Raw genomic sequence first — 19,558 nt, forward strand, 5'->3', positions numbered from 1 at the left:
GCTGAATCAAAGGGCTATTTTATAATGTTTCAAGACTCTCCTGCCCAGAAAGCAATATAAATGTGTCCCTCTCTAGATACAATTCTTAAGACAACTCCTTCTCACACATACGATATTTCTTACTTCACTGAGTTAAAGTAGGCTTTCATTAGCAATTTGAAAGGGAGCTGCTACTGCCTCACAAGAAAAACTGCCACTACCATCTCTAAACCTGCAAAAATAAAAGTGGACCATCTTTAAAATGGGACAGCTATTAAGTAGAGAAATGCACAGTGAATTCTTAATCCAGAAAGCAAGGAAAATGTCTAAAAATTTTCAGAAAATCATATTTTCTCAGACTCGTATGCTCTTAAAAATTTCTTTTTCTACCAAGAGCTATATACTAAAGAGAGAGTGACACACTGATGCATGCTATATTAACTCTCAGTTATATAGGCTAACTTCCTTCTTGTTTGTTTTTGCAAGTGAACACAAGGTATTGCAGAATGCTGAACACCAACCAAGTCTACACAAATTACTGAAAATCTGAAGTAATCTGATAGATTTAGAAATTGCTGCAAAACTGTTCTTCTGTAAACAGAGTCTGGGATCAAAAGTGATACAAACAGAAACTTACCACCTCACTTAGAAAAAGTCAATTTATAGCCAGTGAAACTTTCGCTTTTTTGAAAGGGTTCAGCTACAGATGCAGAACGGAAAACAAATTACCTAAATCATTTACAGATGCAGAGCTTCCTGAAAGGCTGCTACAAAAAGAAGTTTCTTCCCACTTCTTCATTAATGTCTGCAAGAAACTTAGTTTCAATATGGATAAGTAACAGTTATTGTAAATGTATTTAATATGAAATGCAGTTTCAACTATCAGCTTGTACCTTTCTCATAGAGAGCATTTTACCTTAAACGTATATTGGGTTACTGCTGTGACAACTGGACCATTTACTTGCAAACATATTAAGAATTCAGATAGCAAATATATAATATTCCCAGGCAGATTTTTAATGGGAAGGGAAATGGTCTTCTTGGCCAAGCTTTGGAGGAAGTATATCAGTTGTGGCAGGCTTATGACAGCAAAGTAAAATTCCTAGTCAGTGTAAAAAAAAAAAAAAAGAAAAGAAAATAATAATAATTTATGGGGGACTTAATGCCATGATGCTTTTCCTGTGTCTCTTTGATGAAATAATTTATCAGACTTTAGAATTAGTTTCTTTTTTTATCAACTTTTGTTTATAAAGACGTGTAATAATCACCACATGTCTTGCTTAGCCACAACTCTTGTAAAAAAATATGAATACAGTGGAATCAGGTCTTCATCTAGCCAAAAAGTCTCAAACATTTTCTCATTAAATATTTTAGACCCATTTTGATCCTGTTCTGTTTGAAATGTTACCACTGGTAATTTCTCCTACTTAAAAATATAAATTAGACCACTGACATTGCTTCATGTAGCCCACAGAAAGATGCTTAATACCTTTAGTTTAGTAAAATTAATATCTTTAGCCATAAACCAGATAACCCTTATTCGGTTCTGATAGTGATTTTTTTTTTCTTTTTCTTTTTTTCCCAACAGAAAGAGTATTAAATGTTTTAACTTTATTGCAGTCTCGGAGATGGTTCACTTGAAGATTGAACACTGATTTCATCACCACTGTTGGAGGTATAAGCTTGAATGAACCCGTAGAGGAATAGTTGATCCAAAACACTGTACTATCCTTATGAAACAGTTTAACAATGCTTATTAGCAAGATTCATTTTGTCTCTTTATCTAAATAACTCTAGTGAGGAAGAAATAGATCATGGCTTGGCAAATATTACATTTTAGGGAAATAACTTGCCCTCAGTGTACTGAAGACATGAGAAAATGATGCAGTCTGTCCCAAGAGATTGCCAATAACACATTAATTTATGTTATGACATCTATGCTTCTATGTATGATACTTATTTTACCTATCTCTAAAAACAGGTTAAAGGCAGAAAAGGGGCCTCAGTGCTAAATGTCTCTTGAAGACATTGACTTGCTTTTTATTTTAACCCAATTTGGTTAGATCCTGGGACAGTCTTTTAGGCTTTGTGGTTTGCTCTTCCATCTTTAACAGGTCCTGGGTCCCAAGAGGTGATGAAAGAAGTTTGCATTCAATGTTTAGAATAGCAGGCAATGGCTGCAATTTATCATGCTGAGGTATATGTAAACGTTATCTTGGCCCTTCAACTAGCACTGGAGTCATATATTTATCACAGCCTAAAACAAGAGGTCTGAATATGCTCTTGTCCACCCGATCCTCCTTTAGAAGCTTTCTGCAAAGGACTATCCTCATACTAGCAAAGCAGCAAGAAAAATATGAATTACAATTTTGTTCATTTGCTTATAAATTGAAGCTCTCTTGGGAAAGTTTTTCAGTGAAAAGGGAAGAAAAATTGTAACCAATATATTAAAAGTGCTTCTAACCTGGTCTATGCATAAAAGTACCTTAGATCCATCTTAGTACTTAGTTCCAGTGCTATCAAACTTTACTGAACAAGAAACAGTGTTGTACATCTCAAGAGCAGACTGGCAGTCTCCTCCTTCTGATGACAGAAGTCTGGTTTCCAAATCAACAAGGTGGAAATGCTGCCAATAGAGGAATGGTTTTGTTGTAGATTGGCTTTCTCAGACATGGGAGCAGTTATTTGCACATAGCAGCTGAAAGAAATTAAAGGAGAACAAGTAATATGGCAAAGTGTGCAGAATACAACCTATGTCGAGTTTTCTGTGTATTTTTTTAATACTAAGTGAATATTAATACCTGTTGTGTATTTCTATGTGGTTGAGAAAGTCTTGCAATTGAAGACGTTGCTGCATTACCTGTTACATGGATACCACTAGTACCTACATTTATCATATAGCAACTGAAATGATTGTTTCTCAGGATACATCTTGATTGTTTTTAATCATGTTATTCAGACAATAAGTAGCTGACTACTCCTACATTTAAACTGCTAGAGCAAATGAAGGTTGTAAGTTTGCCACTCTGATCCTAATGCAATTTTTGTACATATATTTTGCAAACTTTCAGTTCTGTTTGTCAAAAAAAACCTTCTCTAACATTTCTTCTGAACCTGTTCTAAAATAAAGCAATGTGAGAAGAGGGGGCAGCAGATTAATTAGTGAATAAGTGAACCAGTTAATTAATATTACAATTAAATCTGCCTGAGGTATGCTTATAGCATCCTTGACCATTTTCAAGTAATGAAAAAGTGTTTGCTCTTACCCTCTTTCTCAAAGCACCACTGAAGATGTGGCTTGTCTGAAACAATGCTCATATGAAGTTGGTCAGAATGAGGTAGACCAGAGAGTTACCATAATGTCAGAATTATTTTGTGTCCTATGGTAGGGCTATTCTTCTACTGTTCACAGAACTAAAGTAGAACAGAAAATCTGTAATTATATACAATATGCTGCCAAGAGATCAACTTTGTTGCTTTTGGCAATCACTAATGATTTTTTTTTTTATTTTGCAAGAGCAGCATAATGTTTTATTTCTGCCCCCATTTTTCATAAAACGTTAATTTGCATACATTTCTGCAAGAGTGAACCATGTTACTATGGAAAAAAAAAAAAAAAAAGCTCTAAGAATCATCTGAAACAGAAAGAATTTACCATACATGAAAAAAAATATAGTAAAAAGAAAAATGAAAATAAAGGTGAAGTACAATCACATAACGCATTTCAGGACCAAGCCTTCATATTGAAAAAAAAGGTTTGCCTTTCCTCTGGTAATAAACCAGAGTCCTATTTTGCATGTCTGGTCATCACAAGAGTGTCTGGGGGCTAAATCCAAACAGACCAGATGAGCTTGGCTCAGTACTGAGCTCTGAACACATGCTTCCCACGGCTGGTGATGTCCCCAGCGTGGTCCCCAGGCTCCCTGTCCAGCACAACCTGGCCCTGGGATTTACTGAGACCAGACAAGCAATGCATCAGTGAATACTGAAAAGAGGACTTCCCTTTATTTCAAAAGTAGTCTTTTGAAGCTCTGGGTGGGGAGCAGCTGCCCTCCTTGCCCTGGAGCTCAGCACCTTAATCAGACCCCTTTGCTGCCACACGAGCCATGTGAGGCAGCAGCAATCCTGTGTCTGCATACTAAAGGGATTACAACAGTCAGCAGTGAGCCCTCACTGGACCCTGCATCTCCTATGGGGGTTAGAGCCATGATTTTGCTTCTGGGCATCGAGAAGTATACTACCTGGGCTCTGTTTTTTATTATTATTATTTTTTAATCTAAAGGTGAGTACAATAAATTGGAGTAAAAATCACTGGAGAAAGGAAGGAAGAGAGAGCAATGAACCTGGCAGCCTCAAGAAGTTTTCAGTATTTCACATCTATCACTGGCAACATGTTTTAAAAAAAAAAAAAAAACAGATTAATATATCCACTTCTATCTGGTCATCTGAGAAATGTGAAAATGAGGGCAAAGGAAGAGTAAGTCTTTTTTCTTTTTCTTTTTCTTTTTTACAAACAAACACAGTACAATTTTCTGTTGGTATTGGTCAATGACCAGGTGGAAATTTGTGACGTTCATTTCAAAAATCTACCAACTCACTAACTACCACAGTCTGCTTCATCACATGTGCTCCTAGTGGAGTGATGGTGGTAGAGGACTGCAGCACATCCACTCAACAGCCCTTTCCTAGTGCGCCATAAAGCTCCCATACTATAACTGCATTTAACCCCATCCAAGATTTCCTGGCACAGGAGCATGAGGGCTGTGAAATCTGCTTCACCCTTGGACTTGTACCACTGTGCAGTCAGTAACTTGGCCAGGGTCTTATGGCTGAAGAGTCTGAGTCCCAGCTTTCCAAATAGTAAGAAGATCCTGCTAACAAAATGTATTTCCAAATTTGCCCTTCCTTCTTATTTTCCTCACAAACTTTATGTAAAAAGATAAGCAAATATATTAATATGGGTATTAAATTATTATAATTCCACAATTGTGATTATTTGTGACGCTTTTGTCAGAGATGATAGCTGTATTCCAGATGAACTACTAAAATATAGATAGGAACAATTGGATAGAGCAAGCCTGCATTTTGCTCATTGCAGTAATCTCCCTTCTGCTGCATCTAACTGGCTGCCACAATTGTTACCAGAATCATGCACAAGACACAGGAGAACTAGAGGCAGCTACAAAAGAGATTAAAAACACCAAAATACAAATATTTGAAGGGAACTTGAAAAGCTATTAAAAAAATAAAAATTCTATACCTTGAGCTTTCATCATTTAGAGCAAATTTTTAATTGACTTCTTAAAGTCTGAATGAGACTCCAGGATATTTCCCCACTGTTTAATCCTGTGATGCAGCTCATTTTCCCCTTGCTGATCCCTTTCTCTTCCCACTGGGGACTCAGGCTGTAACTCACCCTGACCAGCAGAACAAAGCAGCTTCCCTTTCTAGTGGTGAGCCTATATTTCAGTAAAACTTTCTCCCATGGAGCTCCCCTTTAATTGGGATCCCAGAGAGTGAAAGACCCTGATGAAAAGAGGAGCAGGACCTACAGAAAGCGGTTCTTAACTGAGCAATGATGAGTGCCTGGGACCATGATGAGCCAGCAGGACCTGGGCAGGCACAGCCCCCTGTACAGTGATGGGGAGACTGCAGAAGGCTTCAGTTTCATTGCCCATTCTGCCACCCCCCTTTTGTAATCTGAAATTACTGTTGTTTATCATCATAAATCTGATTTTCAGATTTATTTTTTTCCTAGGTTGATATAGACTGAATGGATTTATCCTTTCTCCTTAGCTATCAGACTAAACAGGAACTGTTCTTTTGGAAACTGAGTTCTTACCGCTTGCATTTAGTCCCTTACGTCTCATGTATTCTCACTACTTGGCTATTGTTGTTCATATTTTAACACTATTTTAAAAGGAGATATGCAATTTATAGCAAATAAAAGGTGTGAAAGACTGAATCAAGGCCATCATTGATTTCACTGAAAGCAGAGTCAAATGCTGAATCAAATGGAGCACCTTGGAACTTAATCCTACAGACTATTCAGATTAAATCCCCATTGAAAACACGGGGGAATTTGGTATAAGCCTTTCATTATCAGAAACCAAAATTTCCATTGCAAAAAACATCACAAGACTGCTACTGGCAATTAAATCTGCTCTTTGCCTGGGATAAGGACTTAATACCAATTGTTTAAACCAACCCTTTTAAAAACACTGTGTTTTAAATATATATTTGGAAGGGTGAGGAAAGGGAAAAACAGGTTTGGCAGTGCATCTGAACATCAGATAAGGTGAAGGTGTATTGTATATTTTTTTGAACTATGTCAACAAAACAATACAATCAGATTTTGTGCTAAACGTAATTCACAACTAAGGCATTTACCAATTTTGTGGGTCAGTATGGCTATATTTGATCTTCACATCCACCATTCCATGAGACAAAATATTAATGATTAACTTAATGCATTTGTTAAACTATAAACTGGATTTTTTCCTCATATTTTTTCCATAGGAGGGTTTTTGTATATTCAGGGTACTTTTTGTTAATTATTCATTTACCTCTTTGGAAGAATAATTACATTAAAAATATGTAAGATGGCTATAAATCTTATTTGATTTAGGCAAGGAGAAGATGGGTATTCTATTGAAAATAGGTTTTACTTAAGCAATATCTTGCAAAGAAATCATTTTTTTTATTAACACAAATACTACAAAGCAATCCAAATATCATTCCTGTATTGTAAATCACACACTATTGCAACTACCTGTACAGATTCAAACATGCCCTTATTGTACACACACTAATGAGAAGCATTTTTGCAATAAATACACTTTGCATATGACATTTAAAGCAGTTGATTAAGCGAAAGAGATAATTAAAAGTTGGTAGAAATGTTGGATATCCATTTATGCATTTTCTATGTTTTATAATTGCATTAGTGTTATACAAATGTATTCCACCATTTCTGCAAGTATTAGAACTGGTTTACTAGATTATTTGCAGTGAAAATATTTTAAACTGTCTCTTGTAGCATGTTTCTTAGTATGAAAGCCTGAGTATTTCCAGCAGCAGTGTTGTGTGGTAGTGTAGTGCATTTGGCAGCATAGAGTTAGAACATGACTAAAGGTTATCTATGAAGAAGATATGGTCAGGTGTGTCCTGGTGCAGTGAATGCTAATATGCCTTCAGTAGAAGCACATTATGCTTTTATTTCTGACTGTACACTGAATTATTTACACCTTCAAGGCAGCTGATTGAACTGCAGCATCAGTCAATTAGCAAATCAAAAATTTATATGATTCCAATTTAGCATGGAGTCCTTCTCTTTTTTTTTTTCTTTTTAGATTTTCACCCTGACAGTGACAAATTACTCCTCTGCTGGCTGAGATTGGAAATTAAAAGCATTTAGAGTTGCTCATGCATTTATGCTAATGAGAACTTCTGATATGATTTGCATGCAAAAGAGGACAATCTGAAAGCTCATCAGTTTTTCATGCTTCCGCATTTTGATGTAGTAGGATTTTTTCTGTTTTCTGCAGAGCAGAAAAAATTTTCTTGGGGAAACAATACTCTATGTGAACAAAAAGAGTTTTTCTTTTAAGTCAGAAAGTTTTTTTTTTTTCTTTTACCCTCCAGATTCTTGTCAAATCATTTGCTTTGCTGTTTCAGAACTGCAGCCCACATTCATTAGCATTTTAGATGTTTATCAAAGGAACGATCCAGTATCTGCCATGCAAGATTATAGCTCAAGCTTCATTTTAAATTCAGCAAGAAAAAAAGACCCGAGGACAGATGAGAAGAGGGATGTGCACTCTGACAGTCTTCTTCACACATACGCCCGAATTAATCCTATTTAGAGCAAAATTTGATTAATCACCAGAGGTGGCAGCTTTAAGTTTAGTGAAATAGTTAACTCTGACAAATTTTGGAGACCTCTTTGGCATAGTCTTCCTGGAATGCAAATAAGAAGCCAGGCATTAAAAGTGAGACAACAGATAACTTTAAAATGATTAGTAAAGATATTGCTGCCACTTTTAGGTGTTTAATTTTGTTCACCAATTTACTATAACAAAAGACAGGGTGACAAAGAAGGGTTTGTATATAGCAGAAAACATCAGCACATTTATTCTACTTTTGCAGTACATGATTTTGTATACGGCAGGTAGCAGAGTTAAAATAATTTGCTAAATAAAGAAGAAAATTATTTTCTGATTGCTTGCTTTTCCTCAGAAGGTTGATCAGGTTATATCTGTGTATGTTCTAGTTTTTTTGTATGTGCATTTTTTGTTTCGGAAATTATCTTTTTGACACTGGTAATTTGAAAGACCCTAAGCATTGTTCTGCATTTATGGAAAGTTTTGGTGCTATAGTACTTTCTGAATATTAGCATAATCCAGTAATTCTTCCAGCTCCCAAAAGTTACTGTTTAGAGTTTTAATTTTAATCATTTCTTCTATCTTATTGTTCACCTGATCAAGTTCCAATTTACTGTTTGTTTAGTAAAACAAAGAAAAAACCTGTGACATCTTTTTTTTCACATCTGAGTTAAAAATAAGAAATTAAATGCAGATCATAACATATTCAAAGCATCCTCCAGAATACACTTTACACCTTGGATCAATTTTTCCTCCAGGTACATACAGCAGCACTGAAGATTTGCAGGTTTTCATGGGTGTAACAGAAAAGTATTTCACTCATTGATTTCACTGGCTTTGTAGCGAGGTACTTTACAACCAGTGCATTGTGTACTCAAAACCAGTTAACACCAGATGTGTGTGTACTATATTCTGATAACATCTTCTGTCTTAAGGCAGTATTCTTGCTTCATGTGTGTGAAAATAAAATATCTGTTTCTTCAGTAACTACAGCAGTTCCCCTTTCTCATTGTGTTTTCTCCTTTTTTTCCCTTCTGTTGTGTTGATCCCTGGTTCATGCAATAGATGCCTGAATTCATCCCTTGATGAGACTGAGAGGGGTGTGGTAGGATAATCACAAAAAGGGAAAACAAAATGAAGAAAAAAAAGAGGAGCCAAGGAGAGAAAGGGCCATGCAAGATCATAACTCAGTCTTGCCTGTCCTCTTTGGCACATTAGAAGTTATGGTACAGTGGAAAGAAAGGAGCTACCTAAAATCTCCCCAGCCCTTGATGATAAGTTTGCCTGCAACTGCCACCAGTAAATCAAATAAATGGCTTCTCGTCCTTGCTTCAGAACAGAATCTTGGTATCACCCATTCAGCCATGCTTCTTTCAATAGCCAGCTAGATGGCTCTCATTTCACATTTCTGAAGGTGCCTGGCCAAAATCTCTCGCAGGGTGTTCTTCTTCCAAGTCAGAAACTTTGCAGCTGCAGCTTCTGATATTAACTCCCTGAGGTTTTGAACTTTTCAAACAGTTGAACTGGCTTACCAGTGATTGAAATCTGGCTTTCTTCTTCCTCATACATTTCTGAGCTATGCAAGTGACAAGACCTTGGCTGTTAAGATTAGGTCTCAACAACAATGACTGTCTTCCACTTTCCTGCCACATCCATAGGAAGCCCTTGGGCTCTGTGGATGTTTCTCTCTTACAGTAAACACATTCAAATGCCACAGATGCAATATCAGAACAGAACTGGAAATATCTCCACTTGCCAATATCTTAAGAGAGGGCACCTCAAAAACTTCATGGATATAATGTAAATCTTACATGAAGTTCTTTCTTCATCCACCTTCACCAAAGTTTTCATTTAACACAGGTTAAAAGAAAGAACCAGAAGAATGAATTACTTTTTTCCTTTCACTCTCTCACAAGTAAACTTCATTTGCCAGGATTACATTGCTTCTTACTGAATGCCTCTTGCACTGCACAGGCTGAACACTTTAATGTGTCTTGCTCTGCTGTCTTTCCTGAAAAGCCCTGTTGAGTTAACCTACCAAAATACCAAATAAATTAAGCAAATTATTTTTCTAACTTGACACCTCATGCAATGTGAGTTGTCTCCAGAGTCTCTTTTTTAATCTCTGCTGAAATTCACTTTTTCTGCACATAGAATCAAAGATCTCCGGAATCAAAAAGCTACTATTTATGTTCCTAAGAAGAATTTATATGCCCAGCATTTTCTTTCATCCTTGCAAAGTTTTCTTGCCCATTCTGAATTCTTTTCACAGTAAGAGGATTTGCAAACAAAGACTTCCATTTGAAGACACTCAAGATATAGCTGCTCTGATTTGAGTGAGGTGTTTTACTTTGTCATCCTCAGTGATGGTGGCCTGTGGTGAGGAGGAACTTTTTCCATTGAGATTTCCTTCCTAAATTGCTCCTTCATGATTTCAATTGAATAGCTGAGCTCCTTGAAACCAAAGATTATAACAAACAAATGTAATCATTTTGGAATATAGTCTCCCAACATAATGTAGTTAGTTTCTCAGGAATGGTAAGAAACCTTCAGTCTTTCTCCCTCACAGTTCATATATCTTGATCTCTCTCTTTCACTCCATTGGCAAAACACCATTTTCACAGGCTCCTCCTCATGGCCTATTTTTGGGGGCAAGCCAGTACTCTTCATCCTTCAACAGATAACTTGTAAAACACCTGTTGTTCTTCAGTGAAATAGGCAATCCAAAAGTATCAAAAGAGAATTCTGAAGGCTATAATTTGAAGGTTTCATTCATTTTGCATTATTTTGGAACTAATCTTCTATCCTCCTCCTCATCCTATCTTCATTAATATAGGTTCAAATTTGCCAGGTAAATGAGTTCAACTCTGATATCTGTTGAGCCTCGGAGTTGATTCTCATCAGGATTTGTAAGTTCATATGCTGGTAGAATGCCTGCCTTGAAGCTAGTTCGATGATCTAACATATCTGTTCCCAAATGCAGCAAATGAACAACAATTACCTTTGCTAATAGAGAGTGCATCAACAGTTAAAATGGCTGTCCTGTGTTTGCACAGCCATTTTCCTGTGTTCAACAGGGAGGTGGGAATATTCTGCTATAAATTTATCTACATGAAATATAATAACAGAAAAAAAATCTTTGCAATCACTCTTATTCTGTTGGGAGATTTCTTAAAATTTGCCATTTCCCTTTTATAGAGCAGTTCAGGTCAGTTATCACAATTTCATGTGTACTAGTAACTTTGAAAATAGGTTTGTATCTGGTCTGCTTCTGTAGTGACTTTAACCGGCAAATTGTTTGCTTTCTTCTATTCTGATAGCAACCATAATGATGCAATTTCTTGTCTTCATAACAGGCACAAAAGTAGAGTTTGACAAAAGGAATTACTGGGAATAATTTTCCATTCTTCAGTTTACATCTTAACACCAATGTAGACAAAGTCATGAATAGTTATAGGAAGTACTTTAGAAGTGTTGCATTATATTGCCATGTTCTCTGTGTGAAACTCCCCTTGAAGTCAATAAGAGTTGTGTATGCTATTCAGTGGCATAATCAGGCAATAAATTATGAAAGCTCTGCAAACACCAAACAGAACAAGCCACAAACAAATGACATTAACAAATGACAAAAATACCCACTGTTATGCTAGTAAAAGACTTAAAGCTAATAGTTTTGAAAGTGATAAAATTTGTATGGTTGGTAGGATTTGGCAACCTTTAGCAATCTGGTCAGGGGGAGAAGTTCACCTAAATGTATACCTGCCTATTTCAGAATTCAAAACCTCTTCTAATCAGGCAGCAAAACTCAAATACAGCTGAGATGGAAGACCAGGCTGAATGGAGACTTGTATGCTCTGTTGTTTCAGTCTCTTCTGCTCCAGAACTCCTCATAGGGGGCTTTGCTGGGGCTCAATTTTGATTCTCAGATGTGTCTTAAACTGATGTAACATAAGATAACATTTTAAGTCAGTAGTAAAACGACATGTTTGAATTCCCCTACCAGAAACTTTACTTCAGGAAAACCTGGCTACAACAACTGCCTTTGAAAATGTACTTTTTCACAGTACATTTTACATAAAATGTTGAAATAGAGTTTCCCAAACTGACCACTTTAAGCCTGTAGTCCAAGACGGAATTTACTAAAAAATTCAGAAGGCCTTGATGCTTACAAAAAGAAATGAGAAATGCAAGCCTTGCGTTGACTAAAAGTGACAGTCTGAAATAGTTCTTTCAGATCTTAAAAGCCAATTAAGAATAAACAAAGGATCCCAGAGGTCTGAGATTGCTTTAGGCCCTACAGCAGAGTCTATCTTACAAGCAACAAAATCTTTTTAGAACACAGTCCTGTTTCTCCTCTGAGTATTTGTAATCACAAGACGAATGTGTGCTGAGATGCTGCAGCTGTTAGCAGAAGCCAGAAGTTTATCACAAAGCGGGGAGAAATGTGGCTGTCACTGCAATGGTTCTTCCACCTTTCCATTCAGAGGATGCACCCATGGTAGTGCTTGGACAAAAAAGGTTTCTGACTCTCCCTATGAAAGCATTCTTCAGTGCCTGCAGGAATAATTCTGAAGCCTAGGTTATAAAAGGGGATGTGGTGCTCCACCCAGCCCTACTTTTAAAGCAGTGACAGACTGACCAAAAATTAATTGGGCTGATCCAACTTCTTCCTACAATGTTTCCCCACAGCCCATCTCCCTTGAATTAGCTATGGCCAGTTCCAGGATATTTTGTCTGAAAGAAGGCTCATGCCCATTGCCTGCTCAACCTTCCTTATCACAAAAAATAAAATAAAAAAATAATAAAAAAATAACACTCCAGAACAGGTTTTCAGTTTTCCAAGATCCTCCATTCCTTTCTTAACAACAGCAGTTGAACATAGCAAGGGTGTTATGTTCCCTTGTCAGACTTAAGGGTGGCTGCCCAATGTTTTCACCATTAGCTCCTGCTACAGCTCAGACAATGAATTAGTTTTTTTTTGTGGGTTGGGTAGCACATGGAGAGCAAGAGCACTCTACAGAAACAGGGAAGGAAATGCTCCATGGGTAGGTTGGACAAATCTTCTCCAGGTTTATATTAAACAGTATCTGGAACCATAGATATCATATGAGACTTCAGAGCTGAAAGCCATATACAGCTAGCCCCCTATCCTGTGCTGAGTAGGCTGTTACTGCAGACCAATGAATTGCACCACCAAAGCACAGTAGGCTTGTCCTCCCTCCTGCCAGGCTTTCTTGCTTAATAGACCAGTTCTTAATTCTCTTCCTTCAGGGAATCACCCCCAGAAGCTCAGGAAAAGGTTGCTTTGGGAAGTGGGTAGCAAGAGAAAGGCACAGAGGAGGGCCCCCACAGTCTGGTAGTTAAGAGATTGTCTTCCATTGAGAAGGTCCTTCTACACACCTGAAATTCCCCTGTTGCCCCTTAGGCCTCATTGTTGCAAGTCTGGGCTAGAGCCCTCTGCTTGCAGGAGCTCTACTGTGATATTTTGGTTTCACCTTAAAATGTGATTTTGTAGGTAGATGATAAGCATTTTTCATTCTTGGCAAAATCAAGGGCTCTTATGGAAAGAAAGCACCGTAATAGATACTGCTTTCTGATCATTTATCTTTTGCATGCAGAAAAAAAAAACGTAGAAGTGTGTGTGTTTTTCATTGATATTCATTTGGTCTTTCATGAGTTACTTAATTTTCTTCAAAAAATAAAAGGAAGAGAGAGGGAGAGAAGAGATTTATTGTATAATTCCCACAAAATATTTCATACATTGCTATTTTTTTCCACAATCCACTGCTGTGGACAGCAAGAAAATGTCTATTACTATGTTACCAATTACAGAAGCACTCTCCTTCAGTCTACAATTTCAAAAAGACAGTGTACATTTTTCAAGTCTGAAGAAAATTATTGTGGACATTTAGCCAGCAATAGACTTAGACTTCTAAGCAGGTTCTACATTTACTTGAATTACTTTTATGTATGCCAAGACAAATATGGCTTACCTTTATATTTCTGTTTACCATTTACTGGTTTATACTGTCACAGTAGTTATTTTATGTGGAAGGGAACATGTAGTATTTTTTCGTGTTCCACTTTGTGTCCGTGCATAGCTGGCCGCAGCTCTCATGCTTGTACTTTACAAGCACTCCTGGACAGACTGGAAGGCCAGAAACATAACACAGTGCTAACATTGGACATGTGTGTTACTTTTCATCATTCTATTTCCAGGACAGTTGGATTCAGCCTTTAGTGGTAGGTTCTCTGTGTCCAAGCTGTCCAAAAAACAAGAATTTTAATTCATGAAATGTGATGTTTAGAAATTTCTTTTAAAAGAGAGAGAGAGAGATATCAAGACCAAGCCATTGTTCAATTACCAACAATTGAATGGTTAGCCCATTCACCTACTTAGAGCATTGAATTTACTTTTGGCCTCTCCCAAAAGTTGTTTGCTCTCAAACTGACCTTCCTCCCAGGTAAGGCCTGAGAAACGACGGAGAGGTTTTGGATTGTTAAAATGTCCAGACAATTCTATTTATATCATTAGCTCCAGGCTTGTTTCCCTGTTGTTGTTTTTTGTTGCTGTTTGTTTGTTTGTTTGGGGGTGGTGATGGTGGTGTTCTTCCATAGATTTCCTCACAAAACTTTATCCTGTATGTATATTCTCAGAAAGACCATGTGGTCTCTTATGGAAATTTTGATGAAAGTTTCCTAGAACTTACAAGATCTTGTACTTAATATGGTTTAGATTCTATTTTCTAATGGCCCAACCATTTTCTAGACCTTCCCATCTTTTGAAGGCATGGCCAGGTCATAATTTGTCATCTGGTTTCTAAATAACTCCAGCCAAGCTCCTCTGCTTTTTGTGAATTTAATGAGTCATTTTGTGCATATTCTTTGTCTAAATGAGATACATGAATCTGAATCCAGCTCATTGTCCCCAGTAAAGGGGCAAGGCTGATCATTTTTTATATTCCCTTTTTTCATTTATGTAACTCTATAGTTGAATACAAGTTGCTGGTTGGTTTGTAGTGATCATTTAATGAGTAAACAATAATGGTGAGAGAGAGGTGCTCCGTCTGTATTTATTTTCTGACATAACTGACAGCAAGACTGATATCTTCTCCTTCTTTATTCTTTTGTTACAGCAGTACTAATCATACCACACAGAAACACATTTGTCGTTATATGTAATTATGTGCAATATGTTTACATTATAATATTTTATATTGGAGAGTCATAGGTTTCATAATGTTTTTACTTCCAGTTCCTCTCTGCTACAGATTATTTCAGTTTATGCATATTTATAAATGATATTTAAAAGTACAATAGCACATTAATTATAATAAAATGGTGATTTGGAAACAGGAGCAACTAGAGAACTGATCTAGATGGCTACATAACTTCTGACAGAGGGGCAGCATTTTTTTAGTGCATGCAAAAGTTTCCTTTGGCTACTTTACAGCACAGAGAGAAACCACAACTTATTAGGAAAGCTGCCATTTTTTATGTGATTAAAGCAGGTCTGAACAATCCTTGATCTTTCAGAAAACTTTTGAAACACATGTTCCTCTGTAGACCTGTTACTAATCCCGACAGCAATGTGTTTTCACCCTCTACTCCCATTTTTTTCCACTTCCTCCCTCTTTTCTCCAACCCAATTAGCAGATTAGCCAGCAGGCTGTGATGCCTGAAGAAGCAGAAATTAAGTCTACTTTTATCACACACCGAACTAACTATGGAGTTATCCAAGAGCGCAACCATACCTCAGAGAGTCCCTTGCTTAAGGATCCTCAAGGGTGGGTAAGGAAATCAAAGATGTTATCAAAGAGTCCTCGAAACTTATGATAATATCCACACCCAAAATATTTCCCAGTGATATATGGATGAGGCCCTGATGTTGTGGTTAGGTGAAGTGCTGTAAGGCCAGCTTACCCCTAATGTGAGTGTGTGATAGGGCTGAACAGGACAGATGAGAGACAGAAAACAGCAGTAACCACAAGCAAGCACAGCTCCTCCCTGTGCTGCCATCAGCAGAAGGAGAAAATATATTTATTTGTGGTGTTTTAATTGTGTAGTTGCAAATGCTGATAATATGACAGTGCTGACAAGGCAGATGTAGTTGCTAGGTTTTAACAGGTTGAGGAAAACTCATTATGTAGGTAATAAAGATACATTCAAACTACAGCGACGTTTTCTGTGTTGGTATGTTACCATTCATTTACTGGCACATGCTGATAATTATTTTATCTACATGTGAAAGCATCTTCAGAATTTACTTCTGTAAAATTCAGTCAACCTGGAGGAGATATATAAAGGTGAAAGATCTGCACCACTTTAGACAGGTCTGAGTAGTTGTTTCATATCTTATTTTGCATAAAATAAAATATATATGATTATTGTAAAGATGATGAAATGGTGGCCTAGGCTATGCTACATGAACTACTCTCACAGGTAAAGAACAGCTCGTAAGGTTGGAGAACTATTCAGGTTTGAAAAGATTTTTGGAGGGAGGTACAGTATAAAGTACAGGTTCATAAAGTAGCTATTTCTGCATAACAATCTACTTCTGCACTTGAAGAAATGAGAGTGACTGTGGAAAGCATATATTTTACTTCCACAGCAGAGGGGTAAGGACAAGTTCCTCAGATAATGGACTGCCATAGAACCTCTTGCTTTGACACAACCCTAGGATCTGTTAAACACTGAATATTTTCACTGTTTTTTTGCCAACAAACTCAAAAATAGACTGTCAAATGTCTCTGCCTCCATACAGAGCATCACAGTAATGTGAAGTCTGTTTCTGCACACACGCACCTGAAAGACTTACTCTCTCTGTTCCATTCCATTCCTCTGATTGTTAGCTCTCAAGCTTAATGATAATGCTCTGTATAAAAAAAAATAAAATAAAAATAATAAATAATAATAATAATAATTAAAGTTTAAAAAAAAAGTAGTGCAAATACTTTGCTAATAAGTATTATTATAATAAGTATTATTATTATAATAAGTTAATCCAATCCTGCTGACAAAGCACATTCACTGTGAATATCTTTCCAGACTAATTAAGATTTGAGGCTTTCTTTTTCCTTATCTTCATGAAATCAAAAAAAAAGAGAAGGTTCAAGATTTAAAAAGATCTTTGAGGATCAGGACAGAAAAGCTGAATCACAAAAAGAAAAGACAACAAAACACATTTCAGAGGAGCAGAAAGGTAAAGGAAACATTTAAAGACAGATAATTTTCATAGTAGGTAAGAGAGAATTTTAAAATGCAGCTATTCATATTTATAGTTCATGGCACATTTTTCTGTTTTGGTTTTGCATGAATTTACTTTTAAATTATTGTACATATTTTGACTGCGTGTTTTCCAAGTAAGTTTGAAGAACATGTGGGAAAATTCACTTAAGCAACAACATCCTGTAAAATTTCCAGTGGTCCAAATGATAACACACAGAAGGTCAAGTTAAACACATATAGAAACATGCAATAACTTGCCACAAATAGAGGTAGTGTTATGTCACCCCATTCCAGCTATGGGGAACATACCACCAAAGTCTGGGAACTGGTTCATTTTTATGCTTCAGGGAAAAATCCATTTTTATTTATCTACGCAAATGCATAATGTGTCGTGTTCTACGTCTTCTGCTTCAGATAGGCTGCTGTGGCAAATTCTCATGTATGTCATACAGAGAAAGTTTATTTTTTATATATATTTATTGGTTGGAAAAATTAACTTTTAATGGGACGCTGGTGTTAATCAGCTCTGAATGATAAGAGAGGTCTGGTACAAGGAAAACATAAAGGAAAAGGACAGTAAATGGTGATTGATTTTGTATCATTCTCCTGCCATATTCCACATTCCACTTGTTATTTTTATTTCCTTACACAATAATTTAGTAGTGGCCTCTGGTAAAATTTTACACCTAAAGCGTTGTCATAAAATATTCAGAAGTTACCATATTTTAATACTGCTGAGTAAGTGTTTTGTTTTTATTCTCTGGTGATTATAGCATGGAGCTGTATTTCTGTATGACAGGCTAAACAACAGTACAAAAATACAGACTTTATACTTAAAGTTTAACAGCAACATGCACACAAAATTTTGGGGGCATGTAAGGCTTGAAAGGCCAGGTAGCATCAGCAGGTACTCCGGCAGGTTGAATTCTCCAGGGTATGGCTCACTGCAAAACAAAGAGAGTGGAGAAAAGCAGAGCTCTGCCACTTTATAGCAAGAAGTGTTGTACGTGTCTGTTTGGCGAAGAGCTGCTCTTGCTGATTACCTCCTCAACATCTTTGCCCTGGCAGACCTCAGCTGTGCTTCCAATCCCTTCCATGTGCAAATGACACTGCCTGAATATGAGGATGACATGCTACTTAATATTTGTACAGACACACTTAAACACTAATCCGCAGGAGCTCGCCTTGCATGCCTCTCCCCTGCAGAGGGGCAGCTAGGTGGGAACTGCCTGCTAGTTTTCAGCAGAAGTGCACAATTCCCAGAGATCCATTTCTCTCTTTTTTTCTGCCTTTAAATGCTGCTGCCTAGAGATTGTTTCCAGACTTTTCCTTTATTTATAATGGTGAATACTTTGCTAGCAGTAAACAAAGAATTCCTCATTATACACCAAATACTAGCCACAGTTTTTGTCTGCAGCAGGTTGCATCAGTCATACAGAGAAGAATCCATCCTCAGCGCTGAGTTTGGAAAGCACAAAGTGGTTCCAGTTTCACATGCTACTTAAGCTAATGCCATGCTTGATCTCATAAGATATTAGGCTGAGATCTGGTTTGGTAAGAAGTCACATCTGAAAAAAATAAATAAATAAATGAAAGGGTTCCCACCCCAAGGTCTTGGTGATACACAAATGCCTAAGTAGGAACCTTTCCATCTCTCGGGGCAAATCTGGAAAATTGAGTGCTTCTATCCCCCAGCCAGTGAAGAGGACACCACACTATTATTTCTTCTGCGTGGAAGCAGGGAAGTTTCTCAATTGTTTCAGGCAGAGAGGCAAGCTCCAAACTGCTGTGGGGGAGCTGAGTCCTGGAGAGTTGATTCAGAATGTAGACACTAGAAAGGACAAGCATAATGACGCCTAATGGGAGAAAACAACTATGTTTTCTCCATTTCTCTAGCTACCTCTAACCGTGCCAATTTTCAGATATTAACAGGAGTTTTGAGGAGTGAGCGATAACACAAGCTCTTTCACCCAAGACCCTCCCAGTTCTCGTGGATGGTATTGAGCTTCTGAGGCTGGAAGGCTGCTCTGGTTTCCAGGAAATTTCAAATGACAGTTAAATGTTCTGGATAGAGGGTTAAATGAGACACTTTAGAGTTTCTTGCGTTCCTCAAAGAATATTGATGGAGTCCAGAACACCTCAAAACAATATTTTTTCTGGAAGGTTGTAGTTCAAGGGTGAGTGACCTACAGAGAGATGCCAAAGCCTATAAAGTTCTCTGTTCACCAAAAATCCTAGGAAAGAATCGAACAAAATCTGTACTGAGCAATCAGGATTTCTTACTTCTCACCACGCTTTCAACTGCACCTGCCAGCACAGGACTTTTATTTGCAGCAGATACCATACACAAACCTCTTTCGGATCTTAACCTAACACAACAGGTTAAAAACCTTCACATTGACATCAGTGGTGTTAAAGCAGAAGAGCTTTCCATGAAAAGTATGACATTCAGATGTGCCGACACCTTG

This window comes from Anser cygnoides, chromosome 3 (genome assembly GCF_040182565.1).
Source record: "Anser cygnoides isolate HZ-2024a breed goose chromosome 3, Taihu_goose_T2T_genome, whole genome shotgun sequence".
Taxonomy (NCBI): Eukaryota; Metazoa; Chordata; class Aves; order Anseriformes; family Anatidae; genus Anser; species Anser cygnoides.